This window comes from Sceloporus undulatus, chromosome 1, assembly GCF_019175285.1.
Source record: "Sceloporus undulatus isolate JIND9_A2432 ecotype Alabama chromosome 1, SceUnd_v1.1, whole genome shotgun sequence".
Classification (NCBI taxonomy): domain Eukaryota; kingdom Metazoa; phylum Chordata; class Lepidosauria; order Squamata; family Phrynosomatidae; genus Sceloporus; species Sceloporus undulatus.
In genome coordinates this window covers 44,666,290-44,681,810 of record NC_056522.1, presented here as the reverse complement: position 1 = coordinate 44,681,810, position 15,521 = coordinate 44,666,290, and positions in this window count along the sequence as shown.

Sequence of the window (15,521 nt, the reverse complement as noted above, 5' to 3'; positions counted from 1 at the left end):
GTGACTTGTAGTTCCTCATGTCACTGATCACATCTGGACATTTTATACTTAGGACTTTATTCCCTAACAAAAACTTAGGTGCATGTAATAAAGAATCTAAAGGATGAAACAAGGAAAACAATGCCAAAGAACTTAAAATTCCAGCTGGCATAACTATTTGTGCTCAAACTAAAGGCTGGACAGATGAGAGAGTAGAGGTGGATCAGTACTTCCAGGGCACATTAAACTCTTGCCTTTCACATACACACACACACACACACACACACACACATACATACATAGATTGAATTTGTGGATAAGTCGACTCAAGATTTTGGGGGTCAATTTTTAAACCTAAATTACTAGATTTATACATGAGCATATACAGTATACCTTCAAATTACAGTATCATAAGCCCAACCTAAATGTATTTACATATACATAGTGAAGAGTTGGTGAAAATGTGATGTTTTTAAAGAAAATTTTAAAAAAATTTAAAAAATTATTTTGAAATTTTAAAAATTTGGGGGGCCCTCCTTTCTCCTTCCACAGAGCTTCTCCCCCATCTCTTAAACATTTTAAAGGGAAGCAGATGAATGTCACAGCCCCATTCTGCCAAAAGGTAGGTGTCTGAGGAGCAGTGGTGTCATCCCTCCTTAGGGTGCCACCTGGTGCGGTCCACACACCCCTAGTGATGCCACTGGTTTCAAGACCGCCCAAGGATAACAAAATTCATGGAGGCTGCTTGGAATTTATACCTTTTTAAAAAAACATTTTCAAGCCATGGATGCTTGAATCCGTGGATAAAAGATCTGTGGATAAGAAGGGCCAACTGTATTTTTTTTATCTGAGAGACCACCTTTCTAGGAATCTCTAGGTCCTCCAGTGCAATAACAGCCAAAAGCTGACCATAGAATCAGGCAAAAGCCTAGAGAAAAGTTTTCTTTAGTAATCTCCAGACTTTCCAGTGCACCTCTATGGTCAATTTCCAGCAGAATTTCTCTAGAGGACCTAGGGATTCCTAGAGATAACAATCAAATCCGCAAATAATCAAAACCACAAAAGTCAAAGCCGCAAATGTGGAGGGCTGACTGTAATTGGTGGTGGTGGTTGTGACCAGTCAGAAGGCGAACAAGAAGGTGTGGACGCTGCTTTTCTTTCCCTCCTAAGAGCTGATCTTTGCTTGGTGTGCAGCTACACTGTAGAAACCATGCAGTTTACTTTCAGGTCTATCGCTCCAGCCTATGGAATCCTGGGATTTGTACATTTATAAGGTATTTAGCATTCTCTGCCAAAGAATGCTTGTGCCTCTTGTTGTTGTAAGCCTTCAAGTTGTCCTTGATTTATGACGACCCTATCATGGGGTTTGCTTGGCAAGATTTGTTCAGAGGAGGTTTGCCATTGGCTTTCCCCTGAAGCTGAAAGTGTGTGACTTGTCCAATGTCATCCAGTGAGTTCAATGGCCAAGCTGGGAATCAAACCCTGGTCTCCAGGGTCAAAGCCCAACACTCAAACCACTACGCCATACTGGCTGTCATATAACTACAAATCCCAGGACTCTGTGGGATGGAGCCATGGCAATTACATTGGTCTCCAATTACAGTGGGCCCTTGTTATCTATTCTGGTTTGGTTCCAGGATCCCACATTGATACTAAAATCTATGGATACTCAAGTCATATTATATACAATAACATAGAAAAACAGTGTCCCATATATAAAACAGCAAAATCAAGGTCTGCTTTTAGGAATGTGCGTGTGTGTGTGTATACACACACACACACACACACACATACCCCAAGCTGTGGATGACCAGTGGAAAGAAGATTACAATAATCAAGGTGGGAAAATACCAAACCAATGGCACACTCAAGAAGGAAAAACATTAACCCTATTAAATACATCTTTAAATGATGTATTTTGTTGTTACTGTGTGCCTTCAAGTCATTTCCAACTTATAGCCTATTATAGGGTTTTCTTGGCAAGATCTGTTCAGAAGGGGTTTTGCTAGTCCCTCCTTCTGAGGCTGAGAGAATGTTAACAGGAAGGAGTGCCTTCCAAAAGGTAAAGGCCAAAGAAATGGAGAAAGGCCATTTGTGGTTTGCTGCTAGTATTATTTATCTGATTTATATCCTGCCCAACTTCACATGATCTCAAAGCAGCTTACCATCTTACATAAAGTTGAAATCACATATTACAAATACTTACAATCGCAAATAGGACATGTCTAAAATTGCAAGGCCTGATCAGGCCTGTTAATAACAAGATGTCTTGGAGGTCTCTCATTTATAGGGTTGCTAACGTAAGTTGAAGCTATAAATATCAAGAGTCAGGGTGGTGTAGTGTTTTGAGTGCTGGACTAGAACTCAAAGAGATCAAGGTTCGAATCCCCACATATCATGGGAAACCACTGCATGACTTTGGGCAAGCCTTATTCTCTCAGCCTCAAAGGAAGGCAATAGCAAACCAGCTCTGAACAAATCTTGCCAAGAAAATCCTGTGATAGGTTCTCCCCTTAGGGTCTCCATAAATCAGAAATGACTTGAAAGCACACAGTAACAGCAACAATATAAATACCTAAAATCATAAACTACAAATACAAATTTGTTGTCGTGTGTCTTCAAGTCATTTTTCTTTGAATAAACAGTTCAGAAAAAAAGTAAAATGTCTACTATTACTTTTCAATCTGTTTAACTTTATATTAATAATATTATTGAGACTAACTACCTCACTGTTCTATTGACAACCAAGGAGGAAACATGTATGAAGATACGTCTAGCCAATTTGGATCCAACTTTGTTGCTGCAGGCTTTGCAACTGCACCTAATAGCAATTGCAAGTAGCAATAGCAAGTATATTTCTATACCGCTTATCAGTGCACTTAAGCACTCCCTAAACAGTTTACAGTGTGTAAGCTAATTGCCCCTAACAAGCTGGGTACTCATTTCAGCAACCTCGGAAGGATGCCAGGTTGAGTCGACCCAGGAGGCCCTGGCTGGTATTGAACTCACAACCTTGCGACTGTGAGTGAGTGGCTGCAGTACTGGCATTTAACCACTGCGTCACCCCTTTTGCAACATGAAAAAGTATGGTAACTAAGAAAGTACAAGTGTTCAACTGCATCAGAAGAAATGGATTGATATCCATAAAAGCATGCTAAGGCCTGTTATAGACGGGCGTAAAGTACGTCCTGGGGACGTACTAGGCTTAGGGAAAGTGCGTGCCTTATGCACGCACCTAACCCTAATATGTCCCCAGGATGTACAAAATGGTGGCACCTGTTCCACACGGGAGCCGCCATTATGACGTCACAAACGCGCCGTGCGAGGTGCTGCTAGATTCCTTTCCTCCTTCCCTTTTCCTTTTACTCCTCTAAGAAACACAGCAATTTCTTTGAAGGAATACTGCTTTTCATCATCAGATTTTGATGATGAAAATTTTCCTGAATACATAAGTGTTGTAAGTTCTGTTCAGGTCCACAGCCTCATCACTTTAGAGAGATAGTGCCAATATATCTTTAGCCAATATCTTGGTTAGGCTGCCTCTATCACTTTCCACGAGACACTATATGGTTGTGGAAAGATCTCATGATTCCAGGTCAATTGGGGCAAAGTGTCTCCTTGGTATTAGTGTAGCAGAAAAAAAGCTTAGAATAAAGCCTTCCCAGTAGTTACATTCTTTCTCTTCTTCTATTATGCAGGTATATCCAAATTATAAGGGGAGATCTACAATAAGCCCAGAAAAAGTTAAGAGAAAGGGAAAGAAATTAAGCTACATTCAGCATCCATGGCTTTAAGATATTTTTTTTAATGCCAAAAAGCAAATCTTGATTTTGCCATTTTATATACAGACATTGTACACAGTGGGACTTGAGCATCCACAGATTTTGCTGCTTATGTGAAGGAAGCCTGGAACTCATCCCCAGTGGATATCAAGGCTCTACTGCACAATGCCAGCCAATAACAGCAAGGGAATCCATGTGACATGAATGGCTCATCTTCAAAGTGGGAGGTGAGGAGGTTGCTTCCGCCTCAAATTGCAGGCTGGGAGGCAGCTTCCTTCTGCTTGGAGTATGGGTGGCCAGTGCCATGTCACAACCTACAAGAAGAAAACAAGCCTAGGAATAGGTAAACCACTGAGCCATATTGACCACACTCTGATGCTACTCGTCCGTATCTGTAAAAAGCTGAATATGTTACTGTGATGGTCATTCTTTTTTGGGCTACAGTATGCATAATCTCTTGGCCAGTATGCTCAGTAGCTGTGCTGGCTGAGTGATTTCAGGAGTTGTAGTCCAAAAAAGTAACTTTTCCAGGGCCAGGCTAGGGGAAGCCAAGAAACAGATTCACATTCTGTAGGCGAGATATTTTTTTCTATAGCTTGACTCATTAAAACTAGCAGACACAGGCAAATTTTTATCTTGGTTTTTGAAAAAGAAATTATTTTCTTTGTAATATGCTTCAAGATTTCCAGGATAGAAAGACCTCGTATTAGGCAAGAACATGACCATCTGCAGACAAGCAACCCCCTTTCCCTTAAAAACAACAACAACAACACAGACACACATTAAAAAAAACAACACAGTTTCTCATCCCACCCCACCCAGAGATGTTCCAAATACAGCCACAGCTATGTCAAAGGCTTGACTCTGAGGAGACCCTGTGGTTTAGTCTAAAGCTTAAATGAAAGCTGCTTGTTTCAGCAAGGAGCTGGAGGTCAACCAATTTCAGAGATCCTGCATTTCCTGAAAACAGTTAAAGCTGGTTAAAATTCATTTGGAGAAACAGCAGGGAAAGATATTCAGGTTTTTCAGAGCGAACCAAAATGTAGATCTATAGATGCATGATAAATGTTGTCCCTTAATTAGAACTATGGCCAGGATTCATCCTTATTTCTGCCCATTAAAAAGAGGGGGGGGGGGAACCTTACATAATTGCCATCATGTAACAAGCGAAAAATAGTAGCCTTCTATTATCAGCCTTAGGGGATGCACTTAAAACCCAGAAGTTCCTGATCTGAATCACAATGGAAGCTGCTGTTTTACATTGGCTGAAATGAGCAAGCCTGGGTGGTGTATGGCCAAGTAAACAAGCAGCAAAGCAACCCACAGAACAGCTCAGCAAATGAGAAGTTGAATTATGCAGAACAGCAGCTCAGGGCTGTCAGTAGCAGCAAAATAAGAAAGTGCTCACCATGGCATTGTTGTCCACAAAAGGCCACAGACAGGGATGAAAAGGAGGGGGAACTGTGGGACAGGGCTGGCCCTGCCATTGCACAGAGTGATCCAACCTCTTCAGCCTCTATGGGTGTCTCAAAAGGGAAGCAAATTGTTATCATTATTTTTTGTGTTGTTATTATATTTATACTGCCAGGGATGGAAAAAGATGCTTGTAGGATTTTCTGTTTAATATGATAGAATAATTTGGTTAGCTTTGGGTAGTATGCACCTTGATGATAGGGGGACTCTATATACTGTTATTTGGCTTCAGGGCAGACCTATCATGGGAGAAGTGGTGGTGATGCTGGTCCAGGTTCATCACAAAGCAGCAGTCAGTCCAGTACAACAAATGTAAAGAGTAATCTAGGTACAAGCAGAGTTCCAGGCAAGAGGCAATCAGATAAGATACAAGGCAATAGTAAGGTGTCTCCCAAGCACGGTGGATGGTTGTCAACCATACTGGACCAAGGGAGATACTGGGATATTTATAGCCCATCCAGGTTTCGCAGGTGTTCCCTATTGCCAGCCTGCTTCCTACTTGCCCACAGCAAATACTGTTGCCTCTCTTTTCCCTGGCATCTCTCTGTGGGAGTAGGCACCAGTAGGTCTAGCTTGGGTGGAGGAAAACTTTGCTCTTGGGAACTCTGTTCTGGTATTGGCTGCAGGCTCACCTCCAGGGGCTGCTGGAGTAGCTGCAGTCCTGGTATGCTCCCTGGTTCTCAGACGCTTCTTCAAACTCAGAGGGCATGCCTGATTCCTGGAGGCAGGGCATGACACCATGGGCCAGTCACTATTTCTTAGGTTCCATCCACTTCAGAAATCATCCAGTTTGACACCACTTTAACTGTCATAATTCAATGCTATGGAATTCAGGAAATTGTGGTTCTGTGAGACATTTAGCCTTCTCTGTCTGAAAGCTCTGGTGCCACAACAAAACTACAAAGCCCAGGATTCCATACATGGAGCCATGGCAGTTAAAGTGGTATCAAACTGGATGATTTCTCCAGTGCAAATGCAGCCTACGTCTGTCCTTTTTGGAAGAGTTGTTTTGAGACTCAAATTAGAGAGAAGAGTCTCATCTACAGCAGTATGTGTTTCTTTGAGAAAATATGTCCTATAAATATGTCTAGTGAGCCAACAGAGATAGAGGGTTCCCATATACAAGAAAGAGGTACAGGAACAGACTGAATGCTTAAATGTTTATATTACAGTACTTGTCAGTTTGTTAAGACTGGATTTTCAATTTAGATGTGTTTATTAGACATTTTATTTAGATTCTTAATGCATTATTATGGTGGCTACCCTTTGCTTTCTTGTGAACCTTCCTGAATTTTTGAACAGAGCTTGGAAAGTTACTTTTAAAAGTTATTTTTTCCTTTATTCATAATGTTTCAAAATGAATCTATGGTCACTACTTTTACAGACTTTAGAAACTAACTTGTTACCTTCTTTGTTACTGTTTGGCCTCTTTTTGTTATCTAAAAAATGTTTAGGATTAATAAAATAGCATAAATTTTGAACAATTAATTACTAGCAAAATGCCTTTAAAATGTGTTTTTAAAAAGCTTGTTATGTGTTGCATGAAGAGTGAAGTAACAATTCCTGGGCCATTCATTCCTCCTCATTATGTTACTTATGAAAGGTGGCTTCATAACCACCCAAGAGGTTCATTAGTCTCTAAAAGTAACATGATGCTGGTAATTATGCTACCCACTACTTCCAAGACTCCATTCCCACATATTACTATAGGGGGTACTCAGTTATTTCTGTTCCCTATGTATGGTTTTAACAGACCCATCATTCAGCTTTCCTTTTTTTGCCTTCCTCTTTTCTCAAGTTTCCTGAGTTATATTTGTTTCTCCACTGCAACCCCAAAATATTTTTTGCTCCATTTTAGGTTTTCTGGATTGGCACCAGACTTTGTAAACTAGTCTTATAAGCAGCCCATTTGGGAAGGTGCTGGCTTGTTTTGTGGTTTTCTCTCAAGCCTTTGTCTACCAGCCAGCCAGAAAGAGCACGAATAATGATCCTCCATTTGACTGGCTTTTTATACATACACTGCTATTGCAGCTTCTGCTCTGTAACCACCACATTTTTACATCTGGTATCCACATGGAGATTGCTTTGTTTCATGTGCAAGACTTTCCATTATGTGTTTTAAGGGCTGGTAAATTGGAAATATGAAAACAGCTTTGGAACTCTTCTTAAGTTTATCTCCAAATGACTGTAAGTCCTGGAGAATGAGTGATATTAGTGTAGATTACACTTAAAATGTGTTCAGATTACAAACCCAAAACTCTAAGTCAGCTGTGCTGTGCTGGCTAGTAGATTTGGATGTTGCAGTCCAACTTATCTGGTGGGCATATGGCTAGGAAAGGCTCCTGTAGAAACTTCTATTTTCTGAGCACAACCTACATAATCAGTCTAAATGCAATCTTATATATGTTACTTCAAAAGGGAGTTCATTAGTGAGGCTTCTTAGGACTGCAGCCTTAGCTGTGTTTCCATTCAAATTTACATCAAAGTTCCCAGAAGTGCCTTTTCATATCCAATAGTAACTATGTGGGCAACCAACTCTGGTACTTCAGTAATGGAGTGTGAAGGTCTGTGTCCCAGCAATGGTATCCAGTGGGCCCTTCACATTTGCTGGGCTTAGGAGCACAGGAATGCAGTGAAAATGAGAAAAGTGTAAATAAAAAAACCTATTCTTTTTACTTGAGAGAATATCTGTCTGTGAATCTCTAGGTCCCCCAACACAACTGTATGGTCTCCCTCAGAAACTGACTACAGAATCACACTGGAAGACTTACAAATGCCTAGAGAAATAATAATAATAATAATAATAATAATAATAATAATAATAATAATAATAATATTTATCTATATTTCCCGCTTCTCCCTTTAGATGAATCTGTAGGTCTTCCAGCATGAGGTTTAGCCTGGAGCAGAGAAGGTTAAGAGGTGATATGATAGCCCTGTTTAAATATTTGAAGAGATGTCAAATTGAGGAGGGAGCAAGCTTGTTTTCTGATGCTCCAGAGAACAGAACCCAGAGCAATGGATGCAAGCTACAGGAAAAGAGATTCCACCTCAACATTAGGAGAACTTCCTGACAGTAAGGGCTGTATGACAGTGGAACACACTCCCTCGGAGAATGGTGGAGTCTCCCTCCTTGGAGGTCTTTAAACAGAGGCTGGATGGCCATTTGTCAGGGATGCTTTCATTGAGAGTTCCTGCATGGCAGGGGGTTGGACTGGATGGCCCTTGGGGTCTCTTCCAACTTTACGATTCTATGATTCTATGACAACTTCTGGCAGAGTTGTGCTGGGGGACCTAGAGATTCCTAGAGAGAATATATTAATCAAATCCACAAATAATCAAATCTGCAAAAGTCAAAGCAGCAAATGTGGAGGGCTGACTGCAGATTCCTTCTACCTGCCTTTCCACCACTGCCTTGCTGCCTGTGCATTTGATCACAAGGAAGCATACAACATCTCTCAAGCTGAGAGATTGGGATTGCCCCAAAGTTATCCAATGAATTTAACTGTAAAATGTGGATTTGAACTCCAGTCTACTTAGTTCAAGCTTGGCATTCTAATCACAGGAATAAATAATCCTGTGCTTCCCAGATGTTTTTGGACTATAGCTGCCGTTATCCTTGACCACTGTGGTGGCTGTGATAGGCATTGATTTGCATCTTTTGATATACATGATAGGCTCTGACCTGCACTTTGATAGTAGCTGCATGGCCCTTGCATGGAATCTAAGCATAACAGGTTCCCACTGAACAAGGGGAAGTCATGGGCTTTGATATGTAAATGAATTTCCTTTCCCAGCTCTGAAGATGGGTGAGATCATGCCAGGAGCTGCCTTAAGCTGCTATCAGGCAGATGCCCTTAAGGAAGTGTCTCTCTTTGTGATTGAGGAGGAGCCATCTGAATCAAAGGAATGGCATTTGTATAGCCATTTGGGTCCCTACTCTAGCGGAGACATTGGGTGAGATCAAAACATGGACCTAAGATGTGAAATACACTTCAAACAGTTTCCTTAGAAGGCTGATTGCCCTTTGTCTAGAGACCCTGTTAAACCTTTAAAAGGTCTCCTAAATTTAGGGATGAGGCCTCTCTCAGGTCATTTGCAGCCAGAATCTATGTCAATTTGAGATTCTATCACTTGAAGTCAGAGTCGCTCTGACCTGGTCTGCCAAGCCTTAAGCATTAAGCAGACTTGTTTCACATACAAATCCTCACACAGATTGGACTCCCCAGGATTGAACCTCTACATCAGGTGAGTATTGCCTTAGTGATGCCTGGACCTATCCCACATCTAACACGTTATTTCCTGAGCCTTGTATGAATGCATGTGTGTATGTGCCTGTGTGTGTTTGAATCCCTGTTTCCAATAAAAGAGACATTGATTGTACTTAGAGCCTCTGCCTCATTTCTGGATTTCTAGTTCCTGGTATACAGGCCGAAGGGTGATCTCTGAGGTGTAGTAACAGGCCTCCTCTTGTGACCTTGAGCTAATTAAATTCCCCAATGATCATTTGGTCACTGTTCACTGTTACAGCTGGTTTGTATGGCAGTTTTATTCTAAAACAGTTGGAGGCAACTATTCTAAGATAAGGGTAAGCAAATGTGGCCCTTCAGATGATTTTGGACTCCAAAATGGATATTGTTCTGTCTGAGGGTGGTAAATGCCCAGGAGAGCACATCTCTTGTTCAAGAGATAGACAGTGGAGAAACCAAGATAGAGGGTCCTAAAGGGCAGGAAAGTTATCAAAGCAATCTAAGAAGGGTCAAATGCCAGTCAGGGAGTTACCGAAGAGAAGAGTTCAAAGAATAAGTACAGTCTGCCCTTGTCTTAAGCGGGGGATCCGTTCCGGACCCCGCTGCATAAGGTGAATTCCGCCTATGCTCGAGCCCCATTGGAAACAATGGGGCTTGTGTGTGGTGGTGCGGCGGCGCGTGGGACGCCACAGGCGGATGCACCCATTCATTTGAATGGGACACGCCACCTCTTGCGCTCCACTTGTGCCCCGCAGCTTGAGCGCATACGCTCAAGACCACGTAAAACGCACCCGCGTATAACGCATGCACACTGTACAATTTCAGGAAACAAGAGAGCAGGTGTTACCCAAATTGCTAGGTTACTGAGATGGCACCCACATAATAGAGGGATTTTAACTGCTCAAATTAATAACAACAAAAGGACTCTGGGTAACTTTCAGTTGTCAGGATCTCACCTTTGTATACTTGTTCTGAAAAACTAGACTTCAGAGTGCTAAGTACAACTCAATTTTATTAATAGCAAAGGGGGAAATCACCAAAATTAAAGGTAGTAGCCTGTAACAAAGTTTAGGGAAGGCAATACCTTATCAGTCCAGAAGCCAGGCTAAAATCGTGGGAGAAAGCTGGGAGTTGAATGTGACTCAATCTGTTTGTTGTGTAGCACAGACAGCAGTACTGAGGGGCCAAGTTTCAATCTGACAGAGTTCCTGCCTTATTGCAAACTGGACCAAATTGCTATTGTTCAGGCATATGTTTTTATAGCAAGAAATGGGTTTTGGGGCAGTGTTTCGGGAATTAAATGGCTTTTCCAAGAGTTAAATTACTTTCCCGGGGAGAAAAATGAAACGAGATCTACGGTAACGACCAAACAATCAGCGTGAATATTCCCAGACAAAAAGAGTTTCAATCCCAGGAGGAAACTCCTTGTGTCTGCCCTACACAAACTGTCTCCCAGTCCAGCTCACTACAAAGCTTCCCATAGTCAAGGGATTATGCTGATTCCGATCTTGAGAGATCCCATCATGGCTAAGTGCCTTGGGTTTTTCCCAGGCTGAGCCATCTGAATCAATGTGATATAATTGTTTTTTTGCACCAGGGAGCCCCTTTTTGGGTTACCTGCCTAAAACATTCTTCTTTGATATTGAATTGACATCAAAGGTCACAGAGGGATGACTGAGAGCTGGATCTTGGGGTAACACAGGGAATGTTACAATGCTCCAGAGGGTGGAGCAATTGTTTTACAGCACAGAATTGGCCTTAGTTGTGCTTCTGCCTAGATGACTTAATTATCCCAGCATTTCCCTTTAAAGGCAGGTCCTTTCATTGCTGTCATTTTTGTCAGTGATGCTCCAAAGGATGAAGTAGCTCAGCTTCCAACTCTTTCTCTTCAAGGTCCATGTGTGACGGTCCAAACTCTGCTTCCAGGGCAGGGCTGCCAGCCTCCACGTCACAGTTGCCAACCTCTTCTGGGTCTGACTGGAGCCTGTTAATGGGGCTTACCTTTTCTGCTTCCTCATCTAAGAAAGCTCCATTCAGGAAGGAGATGGCAAATACACTCCTAAATGCTGGTGATGGGGAGCCAAAGTTGTCTATGCCACTCTATGACTGGAGTGTATATTACTGGAGTGTGCATTAAATTATTTTCTCTTAGGATGTAACCAGATAAGATGCAGGAGATGTACTTATTCATTAATTCACTTATTAAAGTATTTATTAAAAGATTTTTATCCCATAATTTTAAAACGTTTTTTTCTAGGGAGGGTTTATGAACACATGCATCTCTTCTCTCTCTCTCTCTCTCATACACACAGAGAGAGAGGGGGGCTTGTTATCCGCTGGGGTTTGGTTCCAAGATCCTCCATGAATAACAAAATCCATGGATGCTTGAGTCCCATTAAATTCAATGGCATAGCAAAATGGTGTCCCTTATATAAAATGGAAAATCAAGCTTTGCTTTCTAGAATTTATACTTTTTTTTAATATTTACAAACCATGGATGCTTGAATCTGTAAATAACATAATAATAATAATAATAATAATAATAATAATAATTTTTATTTATATCCCACCTTCTCCCAAAGGATAAAAAAATCCATGGATAAGGAGGGCTGACTGTATATATCTGTGTGTATATATAGACATCCTCTCCATTGACGCCCCCTTGTCGTGGGGGAGAGGCTTGCACACCCTAATGATGTTGTGAGCTATGCTGGCGGTGGTATAATAGCCACCGGCAGGGCCTCTCATACCAGACAGGTCACAACCGAAGGGTCTCACCAAGAGCGCCAAAGGGCAGGATGGGCTCTCTAGCCTTATGGCAACCATCCTAGGAGAAGGAAAACTCTAATCCCAAACCCGGGCAGATGGTGCTCGTCTAGCCCTGTAAGGTCAACCATCTAAGAGAAGAACACTCTAATCAAACCTACGACCCGAGGACCTCGCTGCTATCGTCCATGCTTGTCAAGGCCGCAGCAGTCGAACCTCTGTTTTAAAGGGCGAGGCCAGTTCTGTGCATGCTGTGCTCCACTAGAAAAATCCATTGCACAGGCTCGAAAGATGCATCCAATCTCTGAAAAAGCCCTGTAGTGATAGGCGAGGGACGAAACAGCAGGTGTAAAGATGCACTGGAAGCCACAGACCCAACCCTGCATGCAGGCAGTTCAGGACTTTGGTCACTTGAGACTGACCAGGGATGACAGTCTTGTTTGGCAGCATCCTGAATGACCAAGCAGCCTTTTTTAAGGAGAGCACTTAAGGAGAGCTTGCTCCATATGGATAGGGGCCTAGAAAAGGTGGCCTAAAGAAAGCTCATCCCCAACAACCTAGTTGGCTAGCCATGGCCAACGGGCATCTTCTGATGTGGTCAAACAAAGACAAAGAGACAAAGGCACACACCAGCCTCCAAAGACTAATGCTTGCATGCTGGAACATCAGAACCATGCAAGACTCTGCAGATAGTGGACGTCCTGAGGATCGTTCTGCCCTAATAGCCCATGAACTGTCACGACTTAACATCGACATCGCTGCTCTTAGTGAAGTTCGTCTCCACGAGGAAGGCAGCCTTAAAGAACACGGTGCCGGCTACACGTTCTACTGGTTTGGCAAACCCAAAACTGAAAAACATCTTTCAGGTGTAGGCTTTATGATCAAAAACTCTATTGCCTCCAAACTTGAAACCTTGCCAACAGAACACTCTGACCCCATTATCTCCTCATGCCTCCCACATATTGTTCTCTTCAGTATATATGCCCCAACTATGCAAGCCAACCCTGCAGAGAAAGACAAATTCTACTCAGACCTACACCACCTTATACAGAAAGTCCCTGCAGAAGACAAAATCATTATCCTTGGCCAGTCATGACTTCAATGCCAGAGTAGGAAATAACTTTGAAGCCTGGAAAGGTGTTTTAGGCAAGCATGGTGTTGGAAACTGTAATGATAACTGATGCCTCCTGCTAGAGTTTTGTGCAGAACAGCAGCTGACTATTACAAACACCATCTTTCAGCAGAAAGATAGCCTGAAGACAACCTGGATGCATCCCTGATCCAAACACTGGCACCTCATTGACTATATCCTAGTGCGCCAGAGAAATATTTGCGATGTCCATCGTACCCGAGTGATGCCCAGTGCAGAATGTCAAACAGATCATCATCGCCTCATAAGATGCAAACTAAATCTTCATTTTCAGTTCAAACCTAAGAGGGGTGGCATCCTAAAGAGGAGACTCCAAGTCAACACTCTTCAAAAAGCTGCCATGAGAGACAACTTCCAGGCAAATTTGCAAACAAAACTTGAAGACCATCCTGTAGACTCTTCTCCTACAGTGCTTTGGCAACATATCAGAAACAGCATCCTGCAATCTGCGGAAGAAGCCTTGGGGTTCTCCCTCAAAAAAAACCAAGACTGGTTTGATGAAAACAACCAAGAGATCCAGGAGCTGTTGGCAAAGAAGAGAACTGCTCACCAGGCACACCTCGCCCAGCCATCCTGCCATGTAAGAAAAGCAGTCTTTCGCCTTGCATGTAGTCAACTCCAACAAAAACGCCGAGACATTCAGAACAAGTGGTGGATCAACTCAGCAGAAAAGACACAACGTTGTGCAGATCTGGGTGATTCCAGAGGATTTTATGAGGCTCTTAAAGCTCCAAATCCAGATCCAAAGCTCCCTATACAGTACAGATGGTCAAACACTAACCACAGATAAAGCTTCCATTCTGAACTGATAGGCTGAACATTTCCAAAGCCTCTTTAGTGCCAACCAAGTAGTCAAAGACTCAGCTATTCAACATATGACACAACAACCAATGAAGAAGGAATTGGACATAGCTCCCACTTTGGAAGAAACCGTTAAGGCCATACAGCAGATGAAAAATGGCAAGGCTGCCGGGATCGATGGAATTCCACCTGAAGCTTGGAAACACGGAGGTCATGTACTCCATGCTAAATTCCACGAGCTCCTTGTGAGTTGCTGGGAAAAAGGTGAACTGCCATCAGATCTCCGAGATGCAGTCATCATCACCCTGTACAAGAAAAAAGGAGCAAAATCGGATTGCTCAAACTATCAAGGTATAACACTGCTCTCCATTGCTGGAAAAATCCTTGCAAGGATACTGCTGAACAGATTAGTCCCTGCTATTGCAGAAGAACTTCTCCCGGAAAGCCAATGCGGCTTTATAGCTAATAGGAGCACTACAGACATGGTATTTGCCCTTAGACAACTGCAAGAGAAATGTAGAGAGCAGAACAAAGGACTCTATGTAACATTTGTCGAGCTCACCAAAGCCTTCGACACTGAGTAGAAAAGGTCTGTACCAGATCCTGGAACGACTAGGATGGTCCCCCCCAAATTCCTCAAAATGATCATCCTGCTACATGAAGGCCAGCAAGGCCAAGTCAGATATGGTGATGCTCTCTCGGAGCCCTTTCTAATAACTAATAGTGTGAAACAACTCTATTTACAATCTTCTTCAGCGTGATGCTCCAAAGGGCTATGGCAGATCTCAAAGAAGAAGACGGCATTTATATACGCTACCGTTCTGATGGTAGCCTGTTTAACTTAAGCTGCCTGAGGGCCCGCACTAAGACTCTAAACTATCTAGTCCGTGAGCTGCTTTTTGCTGACAATGCTGCCCTTGTTGCCCATACCGAAGCAGCTCTGCAGCGCCTAACATCTTGTTTTGCAACAGCTGCAGAGCTCTTTGGACTGGAAGTCTGTCTGAAGAAAATGGAAGTTCTCTACCAGCCGGCACCTCAGGAAGAACACTACCATCCCCACATCATTGTAGGCACATCTGTGCTTAAGTCCGTCCAGCAGTTCACCTACCTGGGAAGCATCATCTCCTCAGACGCCAAGATTGATAAAGAGATCGATCACAGACTGGCAAAGGCATATAGTGCATTCGGAAGGCTTCACAAAAGAGTCTGGAGTAACAAACACTTGAGGCGAAGCACAAAAATCAGTGTGTATGGAGCCATTGTACTGTCTATTCTCCTCTATGGGTCTGAAACATGGGTCACCTATCGCCAACACCTACG